Below are 21254 nucleotides of genomic sequence, written 5' to 3'. Positions count from 1 at the left end.
TTGTTTTTATATTATTTTTGTTTCCCTTCCCTTATGTTCTTCTGTTTTGTCTCTTAAAATCCTCATATGAGTGAAGTCATATGATTTTTGTCTTTCTCTGACTGACTAATTTCACTTAGCATAATACATTCCAGTTCCATCCACGTTGTTGCAAATGGCAAGATTTCATTCTTTTTGATTGCTGAGTAATACTCCATTGTATGTATGTGGGTGTATATATATATATATATATATATATATATATATATATATATACCACATTTTCTTTATCCATTCATCCATTGATGGACATTTGGGTTCTTTCCATACTTTGGCTACTGTTGATAGTGCTGCTATAAACATGGGGGTGCATGTGTCCCTTCGAAACAGCACACTTGTATCCCATGGATAAATGCCTAGTAGTGCAATTGCTGGGTTGTAGGGTAGTTCTATTTTTAGTTTTTTGAAGAACCTCCATACTGTTTTCCAGAGTGGCTGCACCAGCTTGCACTGCCACCAACAATTCAAAAGAGATCCTCTTTCTCCTCATCCTCGCCAACATCTGTTGTTGCCTGAGTTGTTAATGTTAGCCATTCTGACAGGTGTAAGGTGGTATCTCATGGTGGTTTTGATTTGTATTTCCCTGATAATGAGTGATGTTGAGCATTTTTTCATGTGTCAGTTGGCCATCTGGATGTCTTCTTTGGAGAAGTGTCTATTCATGTTTTTTGCCCATTTCTTCACTGGATTATTTGTTTTTTGGGTGTTGAGTTTGATAAGTTCTTTGTAGATTTTGGATACTAACCCTTTATCTGATATGTCATTTACAAATATCTTCTCCCATTCTGTTGGTTGCCTTTTAGTTTTGCTGATTGTTTCCTTCACTGTGCAGAAGATTTTTATTTTGATGAGGTCCCAGTAGTTCATTTTTGCTTTTGTTTCCCTTGCCTCCAGAGACATGTTGAGTAAGAAATTGCTGTGGGCAAGATCAAAGAGGTTTTTGCCTGCTTTTTCCTCGAGGATTTTGATGGCTTCCTGTCTTATTATCATCTTTTTAATTGCCAATTTGTAAGGTACACTGCTTCCTTTGAGTGTCCGTGTCCCCACACACTTGGACTCCCAAATGTTTCCCTCTGGCAAATGGGAGCAGGAAGAAAGATGGATGAATAGTTTTTAACACATATGACCCTGACCAGATTGAGGGAAGGCTGTCCTTCCATATATCTAGTCTAGTCCACATGGGGCTTGCCACTTGATGGCTGCGTTAACATTGTCCCAGGCCTGCCTCTCAGAGATGAGAGAAATTAGACAAGGGGTGGGGATCTGGCTCAGGTGATCTGGGGTCCCCCACCGTTGGGTTTTCTGAGCAGTTGAGTTATAAAATCTTTGGCCTAGGCATGTTAAGTTTTTAACAGAGATGACGATGAACTTTTTCCCCAATAGGCAAGACAGTTTCTCCCAATAATTGAGCCTTTAAGAAGCCAAACCCTGGTAGTAGGACGGGTGTATTTTTTTTTTTTTTTACTATAAGGTTTGTGGGGATCTAATTTTTTAGTCTCTTATGGCCATTGTTTCCCCATGTTGGTACCAATGAAGTATCCTATCCACAAAAGGAAGGTGAGTTGTAACAGAAACCTCTCGCCACATTCCCAGCTGGCTGGGGTGGCCTCTGCCAATTCTATGGCAAAGAGTAGAGCAAGAATCACAATAATAGTGAGAAACAAGTGACAGTACATCACTGTAAGGAAACATACAGAAAATAAGGACAGTCTTTTGTTTCATTGGACCGTCGATTCCTCAAGCTTCTGCTGTGCATAGATTAGTCAGCTTCTGGAGTGACTAAAGCAGGGCTGCAGTCTCCCAGAGCCTCTGGAGATGCAGATTGCTTCTTCCATATGGTCAACTTGCACGGCGTTGGTGGATCAGGAATGCACTCCCAGTTTTGAGATGCCAGCTTCACTCTGCTGTAGTGAATCTAGGGACCCACTTCAGCTACCTTTACTGCAGTAGGGGTGGACAAAATGACAGTGAATAGGTCCCTCCAGAGAGGTTTTAGGGGTTGGACATTCCACTCCTTTATCCATATTGCATCTCCTGGTTTAAAGGGGTGAGTGTATGTGGTCAGATTCACAGGTAATCGCTCCCTGACCCAGTGGTGTAAGGTGGTTAGGGTAAAGTCAAGGGCCTGCATCTGCTGTCTTAGGGTTAAATTGCCTATCTCATTTAATTTCCCCCTTATGCCCTTGATAATGGGGTGGGGAGGGCACACATAAAGGGTTTTATAAAGGGTGAACCCCATCTGCCTCTTTAGCCTCCCACATGCAGCTGCAATTTGCCTCCGTGAAGGTCCCTTATCTCTCTCTGCCTAATGTTAACCCTTTTCCTATTTATATCTTCCCTGGAATAGGGCCTGTAACTGCTGTTAGGGTGCAGGGATGATGACTGTTCTGACTTCTTCAAGCCAGGTGTAGGGGTATAGCAGGGAACAGTGTAGGGGTATAGCAGTTAGAGTCTACCAAGGGTTGGTTGAGTGGCCCACAGTATGGTTTTACATGAAGGCTAGCAGGGATGAGGCAGGATAAACGTTAGCAGACACAAAGAGAAAAACACACTGATGGAGGAGCAGGAGCAGTAAGTAATCAATGGTGGCTCTATTTCCAAGAGTTTGGCCCTAATTTAATTAAAAAAATTAAAAGCATCTAATGCTTGTGAGGTGTTAGAGTTTTGCTGAGTATAAGCAGACAGTCTGCTTTATTTTGAGGTGTAAAACTTTTTCCAGAGCCTGGAGTTTTACTAGAGAAAGAGTCAAAGCAGCCATTTACCATTATTAATTTGCAAAATTTTAGGTAAGCCAAACCTGGGTATTATTTTATAAAGCAGAACTTTTATTACTTTTTGTGCCTTTTTTGTCTTTCAGGAGAAGGCCTTTACTCAATTAGTAAAAGTATCAATCCATACCAACAGATGTTGGGATTCCTGTGACCTTGGCATATGAGTGAAACCTAATTGTTAGTTTTTCCTGGATAGCCTCCAGTTCCTTGATTGCCTGGGAGAGCAAGTTTGTGGTTGAAAGGACTGTTTTTTAAGACATACTTCACAGGCTGATACTACTTGCAGAACTGTCCTTGACAAATTTTTTTCCAGCAAGCATCCTTTGGGCCATTTCATAAGTTTTGTCCCTCCCTAAATGAAAGGCCTGATGCTTTTAATGATCTTTTAGTTCTACGAGCTTGGTAATAACAATTGCCCTGCTCTGTTTGTAACCATTCCAAGGGCTGGAGACAGTGTCTATGAGTTAGGCCCCAGTTTATTTATTTATTTTTTGGAGGTGGGGGGAGAGTAGGTGGGATTGAGTCTCCTTTAATAATTGATATAGCAGGCAAACTGTTTTCCTGAACTCTGGTATCTACAGCCTACAATATCTAGTAATTTCCACAACTCATAATTGTTTATCTGTCCTGGAGTTAGTAGCAACAGAGTCTCTAATTTAGTTATAATGTCCCTTTCTAGCAAGGGAGTAAGGCTCTCTGGCATTATCAGGAAAGAATGAGAAAAAATTAGGTTTTCCCATATACATCCCAGGGGCTGAGAGGAAAATTTAGTTAGAAGTTTTCTGGAGATGTCTCTAGTCACCATGCTGTGTTTGGATAGTTGGCCTGGAGTGGAAAGGAGGACAGAAAATTTCACTCTGGTGTTAAGAAAGAAATCAACCAGTTTTCCTTATATATTTAGAGCTACCCGCGGGTCTGGGTTTCTGATAGATAGTTGGTTTGGGGAGCCACCGTGAAGAGCCCTGGGCCCTAGTCCCTTCCAGGACATTGGTTATCTGAGCCCTCACAGATAGAGATCCTGAGGGCATTGAGATCTCCAGTGATCGTCTCCACATAAGGGGTATGGCTTATGGGGTTTTCATTTTGGTTGTCCCCTCTGAAGATGTTCTCATTTTAGTGCTCTGAACGACCATATAAATGGCACTTGGTGCCAGGACCTCAGGAAGTCTGGTCTGACATAGTATGTAAGGCCACAACTAAGTCCTCAGACTTTTTTAAGCCTCCTTTTCTAAAAATTTTTTTAAATGTTTATTTATTTTTGAGAGAGACAGAGACCAAATGAGAGTGGGTTAGGGGCAGAGAGAGAGGGAGACACAGGATCCAAAGCAGGCTCCAGGCTCCGAGCTGTCAGCACAGAGCCCGACACGGGGCTTGAACTCACAAGTTGTGAGATCATGACCCAAGCCGAAGTCAGACGCTCAACTGACTGAGCCACCCAGCCGCCCCTAAACGTATTTTGTTGAGTGATTTTATCATGGATGGATATTGTATTTTGTCAAATGCTTTTTCTGTGTCTATGGAAATGATCATATGCTTCTTATCCTTTCTCTTATTAATGTGATGTATCACATTGATTGATTTTTGAATATCAAACTACACTTGCAACCCAGGAATAAATCTTGTTTGATCATGGTGAATGGTTTTTCTTAATGTATTGTTGAATTCATTTTACTAGTATTTTGTTGAGGATTTTTGCATCTATATTCATCTAGGATATCAGCCTGTAGTTCTCTTTTTCAGTCGTGTCTTTATCTGGTTTTGGTATCAGGGTAATGCTGGCCTCATAGAATGAATTTGGAAGTTTTCCTTCCTTTTGTATTTTTTTCGAATAGTTTGAGAAGAATAGGTATTAACTCTTCTTTAAATATTTGGTAGAATTTGCCTGTGAAGCCATCTGGCCCTGGACTTTTATTAGTTGGGAGTCTTTTGATTACTGATTCAATTTCTTTGCTGGTTATTGGCTTGTTCAAATTTTCTATTTCATCCTGTTTCAATTTGGGTAGTTTATATGTTTCTACGAAGTTACCCATTTCTTCTAGGCTGTCCAACTTATTGGCATATAGTTTTTCATAGTATTCTAATTGTTTGTATTTCTGTAGGATTAGTTTTTATTTCTCCTCTTTCATTTGTAACTTTATTTATTTGAGTTGCTTTTCTTTTTTTCTTGATTAGTGTGGCTAGAGGTTTATCAATTTTATTATTATTATTTTTAAAGAACCAGATCCTGTTTTCATTGATCTGTTGTTTTTGTTTTTTAAGTTTCTATGTGACTTATTTCTCCTCTAATCTTAAAAATTTTTTATTTATTTATTTTGAGCAAGTGAGAGAGAGCACGAGGTGGGGAGGGACAGAGAGAGAAGGAGAGAATCCCAAGCAAGCTGTGCATTGTCAGCCCCGATGCTGGTCCCATGAACTATGAGATCATGACTAGAGTTGAAATCAAGAGTCAGATGCTCAACTGTCTGAGACACCCAGGTGCCCCTCTTTTCTAATCTTTATTATTTCCCTCCTGCTGTTTTTAGGTTTTGTTTGCTGTTCTTTTTCTAGGTCCTTTAGGTGTAAGGTTAGGTTTTTCATTTGAGTGTTTTCTTGCTTCTTGAGGTGGACCTAAATTGCTATATACTTTCCTCTTAGGACAGCTTTAGCTGCATCCCAAGGGTTCAAATGATTGTGTTTTCATTTTCATTTGTTTTCATGTTCTTTTCTACTTCTTTTACTTCCTGGTTGACCCACTCATTGTTTAGTAGCATGTTATTTACCCTCTATGTATTTGTGGTCTTTCTAGGCTTTATCTTATGGTTGATAGCGTTGTGGTTTGAAAGAATGCATGGCATAACTTCAATCTTCTTGGGTTTGTTGAGGCTTGTTTGTGGCCTAATATGTGATTTATTCTGGAAAATGTCCCATATGCACTTGAAAAGAATGTGTATTGTGCAGTTTTAGGATGGAATGGTTTAAGTATATCAGTAAATCCATCTGTTCCAGTATGTCATTCAAAGCTACTGTTTCTTTGTTGATTTTGTTTAGATGATCTGTTCATTGATGTAAGTGAGGTGTTCAAGTCCCCTACTATTATTGTATAATTATCAATGAGTTCCTTTATATTTAACTGTTTAATGTACTTGGGTGCTTCTATGCTGTGTGTACAAATATTTACAATTGTTATAACTTCTTGTTGTATCGTCCCCTTTATTATGATATAATGTCCTTCTTTGTCTCTTGTTACTGTCTTTGTTTAAAGTCTAATTTGTCCAAAAGAAGTATTGCTATTCTGGCTTTCTTTTGACATACATTTACATGATTGATGTTTCTCCATCCCCTCACTTTCAATCTGCAGGTGTCTTTCTTTTTTTTTGTATTTTATTTATTTTTATATTTTAGTCAACATACAGTGCAATATTGGTTTCTGAAGTAGCATTCAATGATTCATCACTTACATGCAATACCCAGTGCTCATCACAACAGGTGCCCTCCTTAATACCCATCACCCATCTAGCCCATCTCCCGCCCACCTCCCTCCATCAACCCTTAGTTTGTTCTCTGTCATTAAGAGTCTCTTGTGGTTTGTTTTCCTTTCTTCTCTTCCTCCTTATTTCCCATTTGTTCATCTGTTCCACATATGAGTGAAATCATATATTTGTTTTTCTCTGATTGACTTATTTCTCTGCAGTTGTCTTTGGGTCTAAAATGAATCTCTTTGTAAGCAGCATATGGGTAGGTCTTTTTTTTTTTTTTTTTTTTTTATCCATGCTGTCACTCTATGTCTTTTGATTGGAGAGTTTAGTACATTTATGTTCAAAGTAATTATTGATAGATATGTATTTCTTGTCATTTTATTATTTGCTTTGTATTTGTTTCTGAAGATTTTGTCTGATCCTTTATTTTCTTTTTCTCATGGTTTGCTGATTTTCTTAGTGATATATTTGGATTTATTTCTTTTTATTCTTTGCATATTTATTAATGGCTTTTGATATGTGGTTGCTGCTAGGTTTTATATAATCTCTTCTGCATATAACAGTCTGTATTAGGTTGATGGTCATTTAAATTTGAGCCCATTCTTTACTCCTTCCCAAGTTTTAGATATATGTCATTATATTTTACATTCCTTTATGAGTTCCTTCACTGATTTTTTACAGAAATATTTATTTTCACTGACTTTGTGTTTCCTTTCCTTTATACTCTCAGTTTTGGTCTCTTTTTCCCAGAGTCCTCTTTAATATTTCTTGCAGGGCTGGCTTAATGGTCATGAGCTCCTTTAGGTTTTGTTTGTCTGAGAAACAATTGCTCCTTCTATTCTGAATGATAGCCTTCCTTGCTGGACAGAGTATTATTGGCTGCAGATTTTTCCTAATCAGCATTTTGAATATATCATGCCACTCCCTTCTGGCCTGCAATGTTTCTGCTGAAAAATCTCCTGATACACTTAAGGGATTTCCATTGTAAGTTCCTGCCTTCTTTTGTCTTGCTGTTTTTAGAACTTTTTTTTTTTGTCACTATATTTTGACAATTTTTTTGTTAAAAAAATTTTAAAATGTTTTATTTATTTTTGAGAGAGTGCAAGTGGGGTAGGGGCACAGAGAGAGGGAGACAGAGGATCTAAAGCAGGCTCTGTGCTGACAGCAGTGAGCCCAATACAGGGCTAACTCACAAACCATGAGATCACGACCTGAGTCAAAGTCGGACACTCAACTGACTGAACCACCCAGGTGCCCCTATATTTTGCCAATTTAGTTACAATATGTTTGGTGTAGCTCTGCTTTGTTGATTTTGATGAGGGTTCTCTGTGCCTCCTGGGTTTGGATGTCTGTTTTCTTTCCTAGATTAGGAAAGTTTTTAGCTACTATTTCTTCAAATAGTTTTTCTGCCCTCTTTTCCCTCTCTTCTTCTTTTGGGACTCCTATAATGTGAATGTTGTTATGTATGATTCACTCATTTCCTTAAATCTATTCTCATTTTGCATAATCTTGTTTTCTTTTGTTCAGCTTGATTACTTTCCATTTCTAGATCATGAATTAATTCCTCTGTTTCTTTCAGCCTGCTGTTCATTCCATCAAGTGTTCTTCTCATTTAATTTAATGAGTCTTATACCTCTATGTTAGTCCTTATCTCTATGTTAAGGGTCTCATTCATGTCTTTAAATTCTCCATTATGCATGTTACTTATATCTCTTTTGCTTAGATCTCTGGCCATGGTCTTCTCCTGTTATTTCATTTGGGATACATTTCTCTGTCCTGTCATTTTGTCTAAGTTTCTGTGCCTGTTTCTCTGTGTTAGGAAAGTCAGCTGTGTCTCTTGTTCTTGGGGGTAATGGCCTTATGAAGAAGAGTTCTGTAGTGCTCTATAGTGTAGTGTCCCCTCTTCCCCAGAGCTTGGCATTTCCAGGAGTGTCTCCAATGTTGTTGTGTGTGCTCTGCTGTTTTGTCCTGGCTGCTTTATCCTTCAGGCCAGTCATCTGCAGAGCCTTTCTTTGCCTATTGTGGGCAATTTTTTGCCCCTGGCCTGAATATGGCACATTTTAACTAGGTATGCTCTGGCCTCTTTGTGAAATGAGATCTGTCACCACTGCCACAGGAACCAAGGCTCCAGAAAATTCCCATGTGGGGAGATGTGGTCTGAGCAGGGCCAGTGTTCTGAGGCGGGGGGTGGGGGGGTGGGGTGTCACTGTGCTGGGACTGATGCAAGTGTGACTGGGAAGGGTAGTTCCACTGGAGCTAGGGGACAAGGCTAGATGTAAGCAAGTTAGATAGCAAGTGTTGGTGCTGCACTGGTTCCCGCAGGTGGCCCTTGCTTATGCTAGGGTGTGTATGGGGGGGGGGCGGGGGGGGGAGGATAGCATTGGCAGTTCCTTTGTTCCCAGAGGGATCTCCCTGTGAATGCTCTCTGGGATGTGCTCGTTGAGCAAATACCTCCCCACTGTGTATTCCAGACACCTTTCAGATCACTGTTTCCACACTGTATGTCTGAGGGCTGTTTGCCCTGCCTTTTCTCCAAGGGCAGCACAATGTCTTCTGAGCTCTATCCCAGCAAGTCTGCTGACCTTTAAAACTCCAGGTTTTAAGCTCCTTTCATTGCAAAAACTGATGAAATTCAGCCTCTCTCAGTTTCCAAACCACCTGCTTGGGTATTTGTTTTCCCTGTGTGCTGGTCTGTTTCTCACCCTTCTCCATGACTGTGGCCACAGGCATTTCTCTCCAAAACTGCATCTCTGCACTTCCTACCTTCTTCAATGTAGCCTCTTCTCTACCTTTAGTTGTAGAGTTTGTGCTGCCAGTCTTGAGGTCAATTTCTGGGGTATTTAGGATGATTTGTTAGTTATCTAGTTGTATTCATGGGATGAGATGAGCCTAAGGTCCTCCTACTCTGCTGCCATCTTTAATAGCTATGTTTTAAATTAGAGATACACAGCTATTTATTTATGGTTGAATTTGGATTTGCATAAAAAATACTGTGGTAGTGAGATGCCTCTTATGGTCCCTGCCTCCTGAGATTCATGCCCTTTTGTAATCCTTTCCTCTAGAGTATGGGCCAGACTTGATCATGCAATTCTGGTGAACAGAATACGACAAAAGTGACGGCATATTGCAAAAGACTGTGAAGCCATGGTGAGCATCCTCTGTTGACCCTCCCTCTATCTCTAATGAAAGCCAATTGCCATGTTGTAAATTGTCATATGGGGAGACCCACATGCCAAGGAACTAATGTGACCTGTCAATAGCCAGGAGGGACCTGAGGCTTCCTAACAGCCATGTGGATGATCTTGAAACCATATCCTCCCCTAGTGAAGCCCTTAGATGGCTGTAGCCCCAGCTGATATCTTGATTACAGACTTCTGAGGGACTCTGAGCCAGAAGATCCAGCTGAGCTATGCCCAGATTCCTGTTCCTTAGAAATTGATATAAAATTGACTTCAGAAGATGGCAGCGTAGGAGGATGCTGGGTTCACTGCGTCCTGCTGATCACTTAGATTCCACCTACACCTGCCTAAATAACCCAGAAAACCGCCAGAAGACTAGCAGAACAGATTCTTCAGAGCCAAGCGCAGACGAGAGGCCCACGGAAGAGGGTAGGAAGGGCGGAGAGGCGGTGCGCACTACACGGACTGGCGGGAGGGAGCCGGGGTGAAGGGGCGGCCCGCCGGCCAAGCAGAGCCCCTGAGTCTGGCTTGCAAAAGCAGAGGGGCTGGACGGAGTGTGTTTGGACAGCCAGCGGGACTTAACATCTGGAAGGTTATAAGTTAGCAGCTCTGCTCAGAGAGCGGGAAGGCTGGAGGACAACAGGAGGGAGAGTTGCTAAGCCCCGGGATGACAGAGCTCAGATAAGCGGGGAACAAAGGGGCTCGCCAGCGCCATCTCCCTTGCCCATCCCCCAGCCAAAATCCCAAAGGGAACCACTTCCTGCCAGGGAACTTACTTGCACCGCGCAAACACCCAACACTGTGCTTCTGCGGAGCCACCCCTCCGGTGGCAGGTCTGAGTCCCTCCCGCTGCTGCAGGGCCCCTCCCCAAGCGGTTCACCAAAGGAGAAGCAGGAGAAGCCAGCTGAGCCTGCCCCTCCCGCCCCCATGCACCTTGCCTATCCACCCCAGCTAATACGCCAGATCCCCAGCACCACAAGCCTGGCAGTGTGCAAGTAGCCCAGATGGGCTACACCACCCCACAGTGAATCCCGCCCCTAGGAGAGGGAAAGAGAAGGCACACACCAGTCTGACTATGGCCCAAGCGGTGGGCTGGGGGCAGACATCAGGTCTGACTGCGGCCCCACCCACCAATGCAAGTTATTCAAGACAGCACAGGGGAAGTGCCCTGCAGTTCCGCAACACTCCAGGAACTATCCAAAATGACCAAACGGAAGAATTCCCCTCAAAAGAATCTCCAGGAAATAACAACAGCTAATGAACTGATCAAAAAGGATGTAAATAATATAACAGAAAGTGAATGTAGAATAATAGTCATAAAATTAATCGCTGGGCTTGAAAACAGTATACAGGACAGCAGAGAATCTATTGCTACAGAGATCAAGGGACTAAGGAACAGTCAGGAGGAGCTAAAAAATGTGATAAACGAGCTGCAAAATAAAATGGAAACGACCACGGCTCGGATTGAAGAGGCAGAGGAGAGAATAGGTGAACTAGAAGATAAAATTATGGAAAAAGAAGCTGAGAAAAAGAGAGATAAAAAAATCCAGGAGTATGAGGGGAAAATTAGAGAACTAAGTGATGCACTAAAGAGAAATAATCTACACATAATTGGTATTCCAGAGGAGGAAGAGAGAGGGAAAGGTGTTGAAGGGGTACTTGAAGAAATAATAGCTGAGAACTTCCCTGATCTGGGGAAGGAAAAAGGCATTGAAATCCAAGAGGCACAGAGAACTCCCTTCAGATGTAACTTGAATTGATCTTCTGCATGACATATCATAGTGAAACTGGCAAAATGCAAGGATAAAGAGAAAATTCTGAAAGCAGTGAGGGATAAACGTGCTCTAACTTATAAAGGGAGACCTATAAGACTTGTGACCGATCTCTCTTCTGAAGCTTGGCAGGTCAGAAAGGAATGGCAGGAGATCTTCAATGTGATGAACAGGAAAATATGCAGCCGAGAATCCTTTATCCAGCAAGTCTGTCATTTAGAATAGAAGGAGAGATAAAGGTCCTCCCAAACAAAGAAAAACTGAAGGAATTCGTCACCACAAACCAGCCCTACAAGAGATCCTGAGGGGGATCCTGTGAGACAAAGTACCAGAGACCTCGCTACAAGCATAAAACATACAGACATCACAATGACTCTAAACCCATATCTTTCTTTCTTTTTTTTTTTTTTTTTATAAAATTTTAAACGTTTATTTATTTTTGAGAGACAGAGAGAGACACAGCATGAGCAGGGGAGGGGCAGAGAGCAGAGAGAGAGGGAGACACAGAATCTAAAGCAGGCTCCAAGCTCTGAGATGTCAGCATAGAGCCCGATGTGGGGCTCGAACTCACGGACCGTGAGATCATGACCAGAGCCGCAGTCGGACGCTCAACCGACTGAGCCACCCAGGTGCCCCTAAACCCATATCTTTCTATAACACTGAATGTAAATGGACTAAATGCGCCAACCAAAAGACATAGGGTATCAGAATGGATAAAAAACAAGACCCATCTATTTGCTGTCTACAAGAGACTCATTTTAGACTTGAGGACACCTTCAGATGGAGAGTGAGGGGATAGAGAACTATTTACTATGCTACTGGAAGTCAAAAGAAAGCTGGAGTAGCAATACTTATATCAGACAAACTAGACTTTAAATTAAAGGTTGTAACAAGAGATGAAGAAGGGCATTATATAATAATTACAGGGTCTATCCATCAGGAAGAGCTAACAATTATAAATGTCTACGTGCTGAATACGGGAACCCCCAAATATATAAAGCAATTACTCACAAACATAAGCAACCTTATTGATAAGAATGTGGTAATCGCAGGGGACTTTAACACTCCACTTACAGAAATGGAAAGATCATCTAGACACACGGTCAATAAAGAAACAAGGGCCCTGGGGGCGCCTGGGTGGCGCAGTCGGTTAAGCGCCCGACTTCAGCCAGGTCACGATCTCGCGGTCCGTGAGTTCGAGCCCCGCGTCGGGCTCTGGGCTGATGGCTCAGAGCCTGGAGCCTGTTTCCGATTCTGTGTCTCCCTCTCTCTCTGCCCCTCCCCTGTTCATGCTCTGTCTCTCTCTGTCCCAAAAATAAATAAACGTTGAAAAAAAAAATTAAAAAAAAAAAAAAAGAAACAAGGGCCCTGAATGATACATTGGATCAGATGGACTTGACAGATATATTTAGAACTCTGCATCCCAAAGCAACAGAATATACTTTCTTCTCAAGTGCACATGGAACATTCTCCAAGATAGATCACGTACTGGGTCACAAAACAGCCCTTCATAAGTATACAAGAATTGAGATCATACCATGCATGCTTTCAGACCACAATGCTATGAAGCTTGAAATCAACCACAGGAAAAAGTCAGGAAAACCTCCAGAGGAATGGAGGTTAAAGAACACCCTACTAAAGAATGAGTGGGTCAACCAGGCAATTAGAGAAGAAATTAAAAACTATATGGAAACAAACAAAAATGAAAATACAAATATCCAAACGCTTTGGGATGCAGCAAAGGCAGTCCTGAGAGGAAAATACATTGCAATCCAGGCCCATCTCAAGAAACAAGAAAAATCCCGGGGCGCCTGGGTGGCGCAGTCGGTTAAGCGTCCGACTTCAGCCAGGTCACGATCTCGCGGTCCGTGAGTTCGAGCCCCGTGTCGGGCTCTGGGCTGATGGCTCAGAGCCTGGAGCCTGTTTCCGATTCTGTGTCTCCCTCTCTCTCTGCCCCTCCCCCATTCATGCTCTGTCTCTCTCTGTCCCCCCCCAAAAAAAAATAAACGTTGAAAAAAAAATTAAAAAAAAAAAAAAAAAAAAAAAAAAAGAAACAAGAAAAATCCCGAATACAAAATCTAACAGCACACCTAAAGAAAATAGAAGCAGAAGAGCAAAGACAGCCTAAACCCAGCAGAAGAAGAGAAATAATAAAGATCAGAGCAGAAATAAACAATATAGAATCTAAAAAAACTGTAGAGCAGATCAACGAAACCAAGAGTTGGTTTTTTGAAAAAATAAACAAAATTAATAAACCTCTAGCTAGGCTTCTCAAAAAGAAAAGGGAGATGACCCAAATAGATAAAATCATGAATCAAAATGGAATTATTACAACCAATCCCTCAGAGATACAAGCAATTATCAGCGAATACTATGAAAAATTATATGCCAACAAACTGGACAACCTGGAAGAAATGTACAAATTCCTAAACACCCAAACCCTTCCAAAACTCAATCAGGAGGAAATAGAAAGCTTGAACAGACCCATAACCAGCGAAGAAATTGAATCCGTTATCAAAAATCTCCCAACAAATAAGAGTCCAGGACCAGATGGCTTCCCAGGGCAGTTCTACCAGACGTTTAAAGCAGAAATAATACCTATCCTTCTCAAGCTATTCCAAGAAATAGAAAGGGAAGGAAAACTTCCAGACTCATTCTATGAAGCCAGTATTACTTTGATTCCTAAACCAGACAGAGACCCAGTAAAAAAAGAGAACTACAGGCCAATATCCCTGATGAATATGGATGCAAAAATTCTCAAGAAGATACTAGCAAATCGAATTCAACAGCATATAAAAAGAATTATTCACCATGATCAAGTGGGGTTCATTCCTGGGATGCAGGGCTGGTTCAACATTCGCAAATCAATCAACGTGATACATGACATTAATAAAAGAAAAGATAAGAACCATATGATCCTATCAATCGATGCAGAAAAGGCATTTGACAAAATTCAGCAACACTTCTTAATAAAAACCCTCCAGAAAGTCGGGATAGAAGGAACATACTTAAAGATCATAAAAGCCATTTATGAAAAGCCCACAGCTAACATCATCCTCAATGAGGAAAAACTGAGAGCTTTTTCCCTGAGATCAGGAACATGACAGGGATGTCCACTCTCACCGCTGTTGTTTACCATAGTGTTGGAAGTGCTAGCATCAGCAATCAGACAACAAAAGGAAATCAAAGGCATCAAAATTGGCAAAGATGAAGTCAAACTTTCACTTTTTGCAGATGACATATTATACATGGAAAATCCGATAAACTCCACCAAAAGTCTGCTAGAACTGATACATTAATTCAGCAAAGTTTCAGGATACAAAATCAATGTACAGAAATCAGTTGCATTCTTACACACTAACAATGAAGCAACAGAAAGACAAATAAAGAAACTGATCCCATTCACAACTGCACCAAGAAGCATAAAATACCTGGGGATAAATCTAACCAAAGATGTAAAAGATCTGTATGCTGAAAACTATGGAAAGCTTATGAAGGAAATTGAAGAAGATATAAAGAAATGGAAAAACATTCCGTGCTCATGGACTGGAAGAATAAATATTGTCAAAATGTCAATACTACCCAAAGCTATCTACACATTCAATGCAATTCCAATCAGAACTGCACCAGCATTCTTCTCGAAACTAGAACAAGCAATCCTAAAATTCATATGGAACCACAAAAGGCCCCGAATAGCCAAAGTAATTTTGAAGAAGACCAAAGCAGGAGGCATCACAATCCCAGACTTTAGCCTCTACTACAAAGCTGTCATCATCAAGACAGCATGGTATCGGCACAAAAACAGACACATAGACCAATGGAATAGAATAGAAACCCCAGAACTAAACCCACAAACGTATGGCCAACTAATCTTTGACAAAGCAGGAAAGAACATCCAATGGAAAAAAGACAGTCTCTTTAACAAATGGTGCTGGGAGAACTGGACAGCAACATGCAGAAGGTTGAAACTAGACCACTTTCTTACACCATTCACAAAAATAAACTCAAAATGGATAAAGGACCTGAATGTGAGACAGGAAACCATCAAAACGCTAGAGGAGAAAGCAGGAAAAGACCTCTCTGACCTCAGCCATAGCAATTTCTTATTTGACACATCCCCAAAGGCAAGGGAATTAAAAGCAAAAATGAACTACTGGGACCTTATGAAGATAAAAAGCTTCTGCACAGCAAAGGAAACAACCAACAAAACTAAAAGGCAACCAACGGAATGGGAAAAGATATTTGCAAATGACATATCGGATAAACGGCTAGTATCCAAAATCTATAAAGAGCTCACCAAACTCCACACCCGAAAATCAAATAACCCAGTGAAGAAATGGGCAGAAAGCATGAATAGACACTTCTCTAAAGACATCCGGATGGCCAACAGGCACATGAAAAGAGGCTCAACATCGCTCCTCATCAGGGAAATACAAATCAAACCCACACTCAGATATCACCTCATGCCAGTCAGAGTGGTGAAAATGAACAAATCAGGAGACTATAGATGCTGGTGAGGATGTGGAGAAACGGGAACCCTCTTGCACTGTTGGTGGGAATGCAAATTGGTGCAGCCACTCTGGAAAACAGTGTGGAGGTTCCTCAGAAAATTAAAAATAGACCTACCCTATGACCCAGCAGTAGCACTGCTAGGAATTTACCCAAGGGATACAGGAGTACTGATGCATAGGGGCACTTGTACCCCAATGTTTATAGCAGCACTCTCAACAATAGCCAAATTATGGAAAGAGCCTAAATGCCCATCAACTGATGAATGGATAAAGAACTTGTGGTTTATATACACAATGGAGTACTACGTGGCAATGAGAAAGAATGAAATATGGCCCTTTGTAGCAACGTGGATGGAACTGGAGAGTGTGATGCTAAGTGAAATAAGCCATACAGAGAAAGACAGATACCATATGGTTTCACTCTTATGTGGATCCTGAGAAACTTAACAGAAACCCATGGGGGAGGGGGAGAAAAAAAAAAGAGGTTAGAGTGGGAGACAGCCAAAGCATAAGAGACTCTTAAAAACTGAGAACAAACTGAGGGTTGATGGGGGGTGAGAGGGAGGGGAGGGGGGTGATGGGTAGTTCGGAGGGCACCTTTTGGGATGAGCACTGGGTGTTGTATGGAAACCAATTTGACAATAAATTTCATATATTGAAAAAAAAAACTGACTTCAGTGAGCAAAACAGCACCCCCAAGTGGGGGCCAGAGACACTTACACCAACCCCTGCCTCTGGGTCCACCCCCGCACCCCCCCCCCCCCACAATGCAGGTGCATCTCCACTAGGGCAAGTCCACCTGAGAATCAGTGCAGCCCGCCCACCTCCCAGCAAACCAGCACAATACCTTTAACTACAACAAAGAGTGCTACAAAGCTTCAGCTCTACGGTGAATAGGATCTAGCTTCCCCCACCCAACCCCACCACCCCCAGGATACAGAACAAGCAATTTATATTTTTATTTATTTTAAAAGAAGTTTAGTTATTTATTTTTGGATCTAGCTTCTTTTGACAAACAGACAAAACCACAAAACACAGCCTCCCCCCCAACCCTTTTTTGAATTTACAACATGAGAAGATGGAGAAATTCACCCCAAAAGAAAAAACAGGAAGAAGGAATGGTCAGAGGTTTAATCAATACAGATATAAGTAAGATGTCTGAACTAGAATTTAAAACAATTATAGGGGGCCTGGGTGGCTCAGTCAGTTAAATGTCCAATTCAATTTTGGCTCAGGTCATAATCTTAAGGTTTATGGGTTCAAGCCCAGTGTTGGGCTTTACACTGTCAGTGTGAAGCCTGCTTGGGATTCTCCTGCTCTCCTTCCCTCTCTGCCCCTCCTCCACTTGTGTTTATGCATGCTCTCTCTCAAAAATAAATAAATAAACTGAAAAAAAAATAAAACAACAATTATAAGGATACTAGCTGGGTTTGAAAAAAGCATAGAAGTCACAAAAGAATCCCTTACTGCAGGGATAAAATAACTAAAGCTGAAATAAAATGCTGTAACTGTGAGCAAACCAAAACCAAAAATAAAAGGTCCAAATCATCAAGAAAGAAGTCACACTTTCACTATTTGCAGACAACATGATACTCTACGTAGAAAACCTGAAAGATTCTGCCAAAAAATTGCTAGAACTAATACATGAATTCAGCAAAGTTGCAGGATAAAAAATCAATGTACACAAATCGGTTGCATTTCTATACACCAATAACGAAGCAGCAGAAAGAGAAATGAAGGAATTGATCCCATTTACAACTGCACCAAAAACCAGAAGATACCTAGGAATAAACCTAATCAAAGAGGTAAAAGATCTGGACCCTAAAAAGTACAGAAAACATATGAAGAAAATTGAAGAGGACACAAAAAAATGGAAAACATTCCATGCTCATGGACTGGAAGAACAAACATTATTAAAATGTCTGTAATACCCAGGGGCGCCTGGGTGGCTCAGTTGATTGGGCGTCTGACTCTTGATTTTGGCTTGGGTCATGATCCTAGGGTCGTAGGATCCCATGAGCTCAGCATGGAGCCTGCTTGGGATTCATTCTCTCTCTCTCTCTCTCTCTCTCTCTCTCTGTCTCTCTCTCTCTTTCCCCCAACCCTGTCTGTAAAAAAAAAAAAAAAAAAAAAAAGTCTCTACTACCCAAAGCAATCTACACATTTTTTTAAGATAATTTTTTGGAAGTCAATTTATTTTTGAAAGAGAGAGAGAGAGAGAGCAAGTGAGGGAGGGGTAGAGAGAGAGGGAGACACAGGATCCAAAGCAGGCCCCAAGCTCTGAGCTGTCAGCACAAAGCCTGACACAGGGCTCAAACTCACGAACCGCGAGATCATGACCTGAGCTGAAGTCAATGCTCAACCGACTGAGCCACCCAGGTGCCCCACAATCTACACATTTAATGCAATCACTATCAAAATGATACCAGCATTCTTCACAGAGCTAGAACAAACAATCCTAAAATTTGCATGGAAACACAAAAGGCCCCAAATAGCCAAAGCAATCCTGAAAAAGAAAAGCAATGCTGAAAGCATCATAATTCCAGACTTCAAGCTATATTACAAAGCTGTAGTCATCAAGGCAGTATGGGTCAAAAACAGACACATGGATCAATGGAACAGAATAGAAAACCCAGAAATAGACCCACAACTATATGGTCGACTCATATTCAACTAAGCAGAAAAGAATATCCAATGGCATAAAGACTGTCTCTTCAAAATGGTGGTGGAAAAACTGGATTGCAAAATGCAGATGAAACTGAACCACTTTCTTACACCATACACAAAAATAAATTCAAAATGGATGAAAGACCTAATCATGAGATGGAAACCATCAAAATCCTAGAAGAGAACACAGGCAGCAACTTCTTCAAACTTGGCCATTGCATCTTCTTACTTGACACGTTGCCAGAGACAAGGGACACAAAAGCAAACATGAACTATTGGGACTTCATCAAGATAAAAAGCTGCACAGCAAAGGAAACAATCAACAAAACTAAAAGGCAACTTACAGAATGGAAGATCTTTGCAAAAGACCTATCTCATAAAGGGTTAGCATCCAAAATCTATAAAGAACTTACTAAACACCCAAAAAACAAACAATCCAGTTAAGAAATGGGCAGAAGACATGAATAGACATTTTTCCAAAGTAGACATCCATCTGGCCAGTAGACACATGAAAAGATGCTCAACATCACTCATCACTAGAGAAATACAAATCAAAACCACAATGAGATACCACATCACACCTGTCAGAATGGCTAAAAGTAACAACACAAGAAACAACAGGTGTTGGTGAGGATGTAGAGAAAGGGGAACCCTCTTGCACTTGGAATCCCTCTTGGTGGGAATGCAAACTGGTGCAGCCACTCTGGAGAACAGTATGTAGGTTTCCCAAAAAGTTAAAAATAGAACTACCCTACAATCCAGCAATTGCACTACTCAGTATTTACCAAAAGGATACAAAAATCCTGATTTGAAGGAGTACATGTACCCTGATGTTTATAGCAGCATTATCAACAATAGCCAAAAAAGAGCCCAAATGTCCATTTGATGAATGGATAAAGATGTGAGATACACACACACACACGTCAAAAGAAATGAAATCTTGACATTTGCAATGATGTGGATGGAGCTACAGTGTATTATAAGTGAAATAAGTCGGTCAGAGAAAGATATCATTTGATTTCATTCATGTGGAATTTAAGAAACAAAACAGACAAACATATGGGAAGGGAATAAAAAAGAGAGGGACCCAAACCATTAGAAACTCTGTAAAAAAATTTTTTTTAATGTTTATTTTTGAGAGACTGAGCACAAGTGGGGGAAGGACAGAGAGAGAGGGAGACACAGAATCTGAAGCAGGCTCCAGGCTCTGAACTGCCAGCACACAGCGTGATGCAGGGCTTGAACTCACAAACTGTGAGATCATGACCTGGGTTGAAGTTGGACACTTAATTGATTGAGCCACCCAAGCCACCCATAGAGACTTTTAATGATAGAGAACTGATGGCTGATGGAGGGAGTTGGGTTGGGGATGGGTAAATGTGTGATGGGTATTAAAGAGGGCACTTGTTATGATGAACCCTGGGTGTTGTATGTAAGTAATGAATCATTGAATTCTACTCCTGAAACCAATATTACACTGTGTTAAGCAACTAGAATTTAAATTAAAAAAAATTAGTAAACATGAAAAAGGACACAGTTTTGGAAGGAGGAATAGGACCATGACCTCTAGTTAGAGGAATCTATTCTGATGAAAACACAAAACAGATGAACGAACCACAAACACCTAAGTGAACCATATTCCACATGGTTTCATCTATTTCCCAACTGGAACATGATTTCCACAGTCTCCCCACACGAGGGATATCACTTAATGAACTCAGCCATAAAATCAAAACTCAAAGTTCCCTCATTATCCCACTATGGGCATGTTCAGTCATGTGCAATCAACAAAACACTCCAAACAAACTTAGCCAAAAATCAGACCCAGTGTAGAAGAATGAATAAGATCAGAAATGAGACTCACGGATGCAGCCAAGGAACAAGAACTGAAGATGAAAAGCGTCCAGGTCTACAGGAGGTGCATTTTCAGGCTACATGTTTATGTTGGTTGTTACAGTTGACCCAGGTAGACACTCTCTCCAGAAATAAACAGTTACAAAGTAACTGAGAAAGTTACTTGCACACTATTTACTATTTTTCATGCAAGTAACCTATTGACATACGGAGTCAATGGGAAAACTGAGTCAAGGATGAAGGCAAAATAAAGATGTGATAGATTGTTACACTGGTGGTCCCAGGGAACAAATGAACCTTCTGGTATACATGCTCCTTCCCTGCTGAATCTGGGCTTGGTTACTTGCTTTGTCAAGGGGACATCAGTCAGCAAGTGTGATGAGAACAGAGGCTTGATAAGTACTTGCACCTTGGAGCTTGACCTCTTAACTGCTTTCGGTGGAAGCCAGAGGGCACGTAAGAGGTCCAACCTCCTTGAGAGACCTATGCTGTGAGAACATCAAAACCAGCTATGTAGTAGGCCACACAGAAAAGCAAGGAGGTGGCAGACATGCATATGAATCTTCTGGGGTCTTCTAGACCAGGTACCACAGACAGCAGCTAAATGCAGCTGAGTCACTCCAGCTGATGCCATATGGAATAGAAGAAACTAGCCAGTTAAGCTCTCAGAAAGCATAGTCCACAAAATCATTGTTTGAAGCCACATCATGCAGTGATTTTTATGCAGCAATAAGTAAGTACAACACAGGATTTATAAGAGCAAGAGAAGAAAGAAAATTGTATTCTGGGAATCGTGAATTTTGTTTGTATATGTTTGAGGGAAATTGATTAGCTGGCACCCAGCAAGAGGTGAGTCTGAAATTCTGTCTTTGAGTAAGTTCCCTAGGGACATCAAATAAAACAATTTTTGTTGTTTACTCATTCTCAAGAAAATCCTGAGGGTTTATCTATGGGGCACAGTTGTGTACTGTCCACCAATGTCCTTTCGTTATCACCTTTGACCTTG

This window comes from Leopardus geoffroyi, chromosome B2 (assembly GCF_018350155.1).
Source record: "Leopardus geoffroyi isolate Oge1 chromosome B2, O.geoffroyi_Oge1_pat1.0, whole genome shotgun sequence".
Taxonomy (NCBI): domain Eukaryota; kingdom Metazoa; phylum Chordata; class Mammalia; order Carnivora; family Felidae; genus Leopardus; species Leopardus geoffroyi.
Note: the sequence above shows the minus strand (reverse complement) of the source record.